Genomic DNA, 9,340 nt, shown 5'->3' with positions numbered 1-9,340 from the left:
CCAAGCTCTTGTGAACTCTCCGTGAATATTACTGAGGTAGGCTTCCTTCTTAAGAAATGATTATCCATGCAGGAATACAAATCATACAGTCAGTTATAATTCTGGGCCAAGACATATTTTTTTAAAGCTATGGAATGCATTAGGAGGGGTGGGGTTTCATTTTTGTCTTCAGTGTACATTATCCAGTGTTGAGCATGTTTAAAATCATTTTCTGTCTCAACATTGACTTACGTACTGAGATCTGTTTGCTCCAAAAGATGGAGATGATATCAGCCCACAACACCCAAAGTAATTGAGTATTTGAATGCTAAGCTACACTCCGGTCTCTGACATACAAAGATGCTCATTTTCTGTGGTGCCAAACAGTGGCCCATCTAGCTGGTATCTTATGTTCACAAGGTAGCTGATGTCTGAAAAAATAACACATTAAAAAGGAGGTGATAACTATGGGATAGGGAGTTTAAAAAATCCTCTCCTCTCTAATTTGGCTCATACAGGACATGCATTTTGTTCTAATGGCTTAGAATGTTATGCTGAATCTGCAGTTGTTCCTTTTTTTTCCTTAATGCAATCTGCTGTTGAACCACAACTAAGTTTGATAAGATTAAAAAAATAAATCTTTTAGAAGTCCTTTTACAGGATTTTTTTGCTGCTTGGTATGTAAATAGCAGCAAGTTTAAACATACCCTCTAATCCTGTTTTTTGTGTTGCCCATATAACAATTTTGCCTGCTCTTTGGGACAGTGGGTGGTGGAAGTGGTGATCAAGCAAGGATTTGGGCATAAGCCCTTCTTTATAAATCATTTTCATGGTTGAGGATTACAGCTCTCCCTCCCCCCTTCAGACCGCCTCTGTCTAGCTGTCCCTGCCATTTTTCCATCTACATTTATATTTTCTATCTCCGTCTGCATTAAGGAACAATGCTGCATCTGGCAGTACTTAGAGCACCACAGAAGTCAATTTGGCTCCGAATGAGTGTGAACCTAGTCCACCTGCATGGAGCCAGTTGCAGATTGGGGCTTCACGGTTTGGGTATTTGAATAGTGCTTAGGACATTGGGGTTCTGATTCTGTATGGAGTCTCTATGCTAAACTAATTCAACAACCTCTCCCAACATTTTGCGTTTGTTATTGCTGTTCTCTCTAATGGCATATCATGCCATTGGGGGAGGAGGGGAGAGGCTCTGTGAGTCCTTAGAATTGATCATCTCTTGTTTAAAACCACATGTTGCGACATATTTCTCTTATAGATATTGTACTCAGAATTTGTGCCATTCTCATTAAACTCCATTAAAGGAGATATAGCCTGGTCCTGTGGATAAGGCATAAGAGTGAGGAGGTGTAAATGCTTTACATTTACCTGCCATGTGACCCTAGGTAAGTCACTTCACCTGTTTTGTGTTTCTGTTTCCCTTCCCACCCTGTGGCATATATATTTGGATTGTAAACTCTTCAGGGCAGAGACTGTCTCTTAACATGTGTTTGCACAGATTGTGTTTGAGACTTCTAGGTGGTGCCATAGTAAAAATAATTGATGGTAATACTCAGTGGGGGGGCATGAGTGCTCACATCTCACGAGATGGAGCATGGTGCCTGTGGTGCTGCTTTTAGTAGAGACCTTGAATCATTTTGTACTGATTCAGAATGTATCTAAAATATAAGTTGTGTGTATCTGTCAGTACAAAGTGGGGTGGGGAGGAGAATGCTTAACTTGAGGTATCTGGAGGAAAGAACCACTGATTGCATTGTTCAAGGAAAGCTAACTGAAAATTGGGAATTAATTTATAGTAACTCATTTACCTGTCCAAGGATCTCTTGTCACTGTAAAAATTTTCCCCATACAGCCCAAAACTCAAAGTAAAAATGTGAACTCAATAGGTAGTGTTATATTCAGTTAAAATAATTGTATTGATTTCCAGATAATGGCAGCAGTTCATTCTTGCAGGGATACATGCCACTTCCTGTCATGAAAAATACTTTCACATATATTACATCTGAAAGGGGGAACATAGGCATAAAACTGCTTTGTTATTACGAATAGTGACTTTACACTGGGTGTTAAAACTATATATATATATTTATTTGAAATTGATCTTCTGGGATTATTTTTACTGCAGAGACGTGCTCTTTGCTAACAAAAAACCTTGCTTCTATAATGTCATATACTTTTTAAATTGTCTTGGTCTATTTTGTCTTGTGCATGTGCTTGTGTGCTGTCTTTTTTGAAGCAATTTATTAAAGAGAAGATTTCCACCACCCCCTGGTTTTTTTGTATCTTGATAGGAGGGTTAGCACCATGTTACTTTGGATATTGGCCATTCTCTGTTAAACCCTAATAATCCACCAGGAACCAGGCTCTCTACACTTCATGGAGATTTTTGTCACCTTTGGGAGATTAAAGTTCTTCGTGCCGATCATGGTGACATTTAACTTCTCCGATTGTGGAGCTATTTTTCACTTGTGCTATGCTCATTGAAAGGCTTTTCTTATTAAATATAGATTACTTCATCTTCAGATAGAAAATAGCCTTTTTTTTTTTTCTTCAACTCTTTCTAGGTAGTTCGGTTTTCCCAGAAATCTCCTGCTAAATGCAAGAGTTTGCAGTCCTGCAGTTTACTTACTGTATTGCCAGAGATTGAATTTGACACAGATTCTGGAAACCACAAGGTAAGAGTACAATTACTTATTTTTTATAACCTAGAAAACAGTTTGTTTTCATGATAGCAAATCCACCTAAAATCTTTTCAGCTTTCTCCTTCATGACCTCTTGTCACCTAACAAATACAATTTGGGCCCTGTTTTATCTTTCAGTGACTGCAGTAAATCTGTATCTGGGCAGATGCAACTGAATTGCTGCGTTACAATATAAGAGGTGGGGTAGTAGGGTAAAAACTGATTCTGCAAACGCTACCATGAGGAGTCATATTTCAATTCAGTGGGATGTGAATACAGTGTTGGGCCTGATTCTGAAGCCTTAGTACCTACATTATGTAATCTTTACAATAAGAAGCTATAAACTGGGTGGACAAATTCTGTCTTTAATTTATATACGTGCATGCATACACTTTATTATATATTACACACAAATAGGTTAAACAAACATTATTAAGGTTGCAAAGGTAAGTGCTCAAAAGTGAAGAAACACCAGAATTAAGATTGCCTAAGTTTTTAAACAAAAACAGACTAAAAAAATAGAAGTTCCATCATGTGGCATCCCACGTGGGTCATCAGCACAGCTGGAAGCTTTAGATCCAGTGCACAGACCTCTGCTACTTGAGGTAAAGAAATAAATAATAGCAGCAATCGGTTGTAATCTTCTATGTGAACAAGCACTAGCAGGAGATGAGATTTGCCAAAGGGTTTTACAAATACCTGCCGACGGCTTGGAAAGATGGGACTCTGGAATCTTGGGTTCCAATCCAAGGTGGGGGTGCTCTATTGGACACACTCTGCGGCCTGTTTCCCCGGAGTGTGACGCCTTTGCCCCTAACCAGACCCTGTCTAGTCATGTCTTTTTCCCACCCATCTCCTTGTTCCAGTGCTATTCTCTTTACCTAGACCAGCAGTTCTCAGCCAGTGGTCTGAGGCCTCCTGGGGGGCTGCGAGCAGATTTGAGAGGGTCCGCCAAGCAGAGACTCACTGGGGTCCAGGGCAGAAAGCTGAAGCCCCACCACCCCAAGCCCTGCCACCTGAGGCTGAAGCTAAAGCCTTAGCAACTTAGGTTCACTGGGCCGTGTGGTGTGGGGCCCCAGGCAGTTACCCTGCTTCCTATCCCCTAATGCAGGCCCTGGCTTTTATATGCAGAAAAACAGTAGATGTTGTGGCACAGGTGGGATGTGGAGTTTTTATGTGGGGGGAGGGAACTCGGAAAGAAAAAGCTTGAGAACCCCTGACCTAGACAGTTAATACTGGACCTGCCTATAATGCATGCACACACATATGCAAACACATTACATTTCTGATACTTGCACCATCCTTAAACAATTGGCTTGCAGCTTCTTAATGTGTGTTTTACAAATTAAGGGCCTGATCTCACATGCACGTATCGGTTGGGAGACCGTGTGTATATGCACATTATTAGAGTGCTCAGGATAGAACAGAGAGATATATAAAATGGAATCATTTTACTGGCAAAGGAGATTAAAAATGAAATATAATCGTAGCCCATCTATACAAATATAAAATAAATGTTTTTGAAAAATAAACCAGAATTGTGAGTAAGGTTTTTGCCTGGAATTGTATTCTAGTTGTAGTAAAAGTAAATATTCAACTATATATTAAAAAAGTAGCTCTGTTTCTGTATGTGTTGGTAGATCATATCCTGGCCACCAGTATGGATACTGTGCCAAGCTTGGCCTGGCCAGGGGTATGTCAGCTGATGAAAAGGTCAGCAGGGAGAGGAAGAGATCTCCTGCCTGCTTTGCTGACTGGCTCATTGGTGGTGGGGAGGGAGGAAAGAGAGAAGAGTCCCTGTTGCAGTGTTCCAACAACAGCTAGTACTCTGGCCTGGGTGGCTGGAACTTCATGTGGAAGTACCTTGGCTTGATATGTGCAGGGAAAGAGATGAAAACAGCGGATCAAGAGGCAAACAGGAGTCGGGGAGTCTGAGGGAGAGTATTAAATAGAGTGAGATGGGAAAGTACAGCTAAGAGGAGGGAAAATGGGCTAAATGAGGAGAATTTGCATTCATACAATACAGATACATGAATTTATTTTTTGTCATGGTAATATCACAAGTTAAATTCACTGGGCATGTGGCAGCATAATGCACTTGATATGAAAGAAGAAAACCTTCCTCTGATCTTCCGAGGATGGTCCTTGGCTGTCTACTGAAGTAAAGATATTGTGACATTCCTCCTGCTGATATTTCTGAAATAATGTACTGTGTCTGTTACTTGATGATAGGAGAACTCTTGTGGTTTTGTTAGAGCAAATTATAATGTATTAATAAAGTTCTCATGTTTATATTTGTATGAAGTCTGAAATCTGACATTGTTAGTTTGTGGATTACTCCCTCCCCTTCGCTGAGTTTCATCTGGAATCATAATTTTTTCTAAGGTGTCTGAGTCTGTCTCCTTTTTCCAAGATGAACTTTGTCCACTGCTGTAGTGGGCTGAGAGCATGAATGACCCTTTGGTCTTTCCGACCCATTTTCACATGTTCTCAGTCTTTGTTGCTTCCTTTAAAATACATTTTAATCTTTTATGTGGGGGTGAGGGGCTGTTCACACATCTTGTTCGAGGCGTTATAAATCTTAGCTATGGTGCAGAGTATGGAAATAAAACTTAAGTATTCTAAGTGGGCAGTTACATAGGAACCTTTGGTCCCTGATTCAAACTGACATCGGTTTTGACTATATGTCGCATTAAAAAACAACATCATTTGAAATGGAGGAAAGGAGTGTGAGAGCTGTGATTGTAATGCAGTTGTTTTAATAGCTGTGGCTCCTCCAGCACAGCAGAATAACTGCTTTATAGAGTACTAGCTACCTGAGGAAAGTGTGAGCGAGGCATGTAAACGATAAAGTGAGACTTCTATTGACCACATGCCATTAGATGCTTGTCTGCTCTACCACTCAACAGCATGACTTTTAGCTGTATGTTGCAGTGGAACAGTGGATCACATCTAATGTGATACTGTGTGTAATCTATAAAGTAAAGAACAACTGACAATATAATGTGGAGAAACAAAGGTGGCCACAAGAACATCTCCATCCTCTGTACCAAAGCCAGAAGTGAAAGAACACTGCTTTTATCTCTGACACAGCCTTGCTGCTTTAAAATTTCTGTTCTGCATCGTAGGTGGTTTAAAGCAAAGATTTCAGTTTTCATTGACTCAGTCAGTTGGGGAGAAAAGCAAGTAAAACAAAGTTGAAAAGGCTAGCTGCACTGTCATCCAGTATCTATAACCTTAATGTAGGAGTCTAATGTGATATGTATTGGCATATGGCACAGAAACTAAGCAGTAACTCTCCTTCACACAGTGGGAGATTCACTTATCCTGAAAAATTCAGAGCTCTATATCTTAAAAAGAGATTGGATTTTTTGTTTTCCCAATAACCATTGTTATACATGTTAAGATGAGGCAGTCTAATCACTTCTGCAAATCTGCTAAACAGAGTATCGTTCTGGGAAGAATCATACTCCATATACACTCCCAGTATTGGACAATGAGCTAGTAGCATGATTTCAGGAAGGGAGGTGGATTTTCTCTAGCTGAGACGCAGGAAATACTAACAAATATTCTGTGAATGCTGATCAGGAGTTGCCTGCTCAAGTTCTGTATGTGAAAGGGAGAACATTGCTTATGTAATATGGTCCTGTCAATTTATGTATTTATATATAGCTTCTGTTGATAGCCACAATTCTAGCCACCACATCATAACTCCAGCCTTGCGAGTTATATCTGGGTTCTATTCCCAAGGAAACTGAGGCACATGCTTCCTTTGTAACTACTATGCCTCAGCTTCCTTGTCTTTTAAAATGGAGAGTCTATCTTTGTAATTCACAGGGGTGCTGTGAGACCTCCAGAAACTGTTAAATATTTTTAGTTCCTTGGGAAAAAGACACTGTAAAAAGGTCAAAATATGTATGTTTATAGTATAAAATTATCTCTGCAATGTTAATAGGTTGCTTTTAAACCAGAGAAATATAGTTTCTAATGTTTTGTGTTACTATACAGCTTAGATGCTTGTATCTAAATCACTTGTTAGAAGTCAAAGGAAAGACACATGAGGGTTGCTATGAGGCTGCCATCTTACACAGTCAAGGTTTAGGACTAGAAACAAAGCCTGGAAACGTGATATCTTTCTAAATTAAGTTCCTTTTACAAGAGCAGTTTAAAATATTTTTGCCAGCTTTATTAATAATGAGCTCATTTAGGACTGAGATGAGTGGTAATTATGAATGGATCATGAGTCATCAGGCCATGATGTTGCCTGGATTGCAGATTTTATTTATTACAAATGAAATCGTTCACCACAGAGGATATTTTGTTCATGCAAATTATATGGAGTTTTGCTGGATAGTAGGTGTGTGTGTGTGTGTGTGTGTGTTTGTTTTTTTTTTAATTGACCTTACCCTCAAAGCATTTCACATTTCTGTCCTTCCCTTCTAGTTTACTCTTATGTCACACCTGTGCTTTTGCTCCATCAGTGACGTGAGCCTCACGTTTGTTTGCTTACTTCTTGCAACAAATGTTGCCATATCTTCTTCAGCGTTGCTTCTCATCAGTGGACCTATTTCCTGAGATGAAGGAACTCCTGATCTCTTTGCCAGACTCAGTTCTGCCACAGTGCTTAGAGGAACTCAATCTCACAGTAATGGCTTGTGGGATGGATGGGGGGCGGGGGGGAGATGTCAGCACTTGCTTTATAAGTTTAATGGGTTGTGGGAATTATAACTGTAGATTAATAATTGTATCCTTCTCCCCTGACTCTTCATATTCCACTTTTCTTCTTAAGATTCTTATTCATTAAAGCACTTAAGCACCTTCTTCACTGTAAACACTTGAACAGTCTCTTTGTGTTCAGTTGGACTACTCCATGGGCTTAAAGTTGTGTGTGTGCTTAAGTACTTTGTTAGATTTACACCTTAGACTAAATTCAGCTGAGAAAGGACAGCATCTTCCCATGTGTTTGAGAAACACTGAGGACAATGGGTATTATCATAGTATAAATATTAAAAAAATGTGCACCACTTATTCTTTCTGTTGTGATATTAATGTAGGTACTGATTCTGACTCTGATCCTGAAAAGATTTGGGTGCACGCATGATTATATGCATGTCATTAGTCCCATTGACCAAATTCTGCACATGCCTAAATTTTGCAGGATGGGGCCTCTGAGAGATGCTGAGGTGCTACTACTGTTTTTAACACGGGCAGGCCTGATCCTGCTGTTGCTGATGTAGCAATGTGGGTTAGTACCTAGGACTGGAGTGCTTAATAATAATACTTATTACAGGAAAGCACCCGTTGACTTCAATAGTGCAGAACTGAGCTTTTTCAATTGATGTTGTAGGTATTCAGTGCTTCTCAGGCTCCACCTCTGTACAGAGTAACAGATATTCATCATGGCACAGTAGATTTGAAAGTGAACTACACTTAAGTTCAGGATTCTGGCTTAAAAGATATATATTTTAAAATGTATATGAGGCCTGTGCATCTCTTTCCTAAATTTGATGTTTCAAAACCTACAGATTGTAGTCTCTGATGAAATGAGACATTTAAACCATACAACCTATTTCAACACACAACTACCCAGACTAAAATAGCAATCACTATGGTAGATGGAGCAGATATCTCTGTTTCAAGCTGCAAAAGCTTCTGCTGAAGTCAGATGACCCAGACTTGTCAAACTGTTCAAGAAAGGAAAGATCACCATGGGATAGAATTAATTTGCGGCATCTTGTTTACCATTTTGGATTTTGTCAGGAATTTCCGCCCATGCAGTCTGAAATGTCAAGTGAGAGATTTTCAGTGAGAGGTAGTATAACATATTAAGAAAATGTTTATTGATCACAGTATGCTGTTACTGGAAGATGGCTTTTTCTAACTGGAACACAAGGGACTTTGCATGTTACAATATATTTTCCTATCATAACAACAGAAACAGGATCATTATAAAGGTCAGAGTATCTTAGCACTAAATTTTTCCCTGACAGTGTTGAGTTTCTTCACAGCAAGATCAAGATTTTCAGTGAGAAGGGGGAAACCTTAGAAATAAAGCATCACATTCATAAAGGAAGGCAGTAATAATTATGTCCACCATCACCAGAGATCAGAAGTTACAAGTAATAGACATTACTGTAAATCACATTGTTGTGGACATGGACTATTGTGAAAAAGTGGGGCTGGATTAGAACCAGTTTATACATACTCTTTAGTCACTGTATATTTATACGCATGCTCAAAATCTTGTATCCATAATAAAACATTATATTCCTCTTGAATAAAAACAATTGTAAACCAAGACATTTTATTAGGTTCCTAGTATAAAAAAGTTGAGGGCAAAATCTTCATTGCATACAGGTTTGCTGAGCAAATGTGCATCAGCACTTCACAAAGCGTGGGGTAGCAAGCTATCCCACAACATAACCAACAACACTGAGCATCTTTATAATATATACATGGATGACATCAAGCTGTATGCTAAGAATGAACGAGACATCGACTCGCTAATCCACCTGACGCGGATCTACAGTGAGGATATCGGAATGTCATTCGGACTGGAGAAGTGTGGCCGGATGGTAGTGAAGAGAGGGAAGGTAGTCAAGACTGATGGGGTGGAACTACCAGCGGGCCACATAGCAGACATACAGACCAGCTACAAGTACCTTGGC

At 39.5% G+C, this 9,340-nt stretch overlaps 1 protein-coding gene across 2 annotated transcripts in view; it reads left to right on the top strand.

Annotated features, from left to right (window-relative positions):
* The first annotated feature begins 2,566 nt into the window (after positions 1-2,566).
* The window catches only part of KLHL29 (kelch like family member 29), a 515,481-nt gene continuing 508,707 nt past the window's right edge, over positions 2,567-9,340 (top strand). Inside the window, exon 1 of one of the 2 annotated variants that reach the window (XM_032784865.2) lies at positions 2,567-2,666. The gene's annotated coding sequence lies outside the window, so the exon portion shown is untranslated. The remainder of the gene's footprint in view (positions 2,667-9,340) is intronic. The other variant, XM_032784864.2, reaches the window with a different exon arrangement.

Source organism: Chelonoidis abingdonii, chromosome 3 (assembly GCF_003597395.2).
Source record: "Chelonoidis abingdonii isolate Lonesome George chromosome 3, CheloAbing_2.0, whole genome shotgun sequence".
NCBI lineage: Eukaryota > Metazoa > Chordata > Testudines > Testudinidae > Chelonoidis > Chelonoidis abingdonii.
This window is presented reverse-complemented; position numbering and strand designations above follow the sequence as displayed.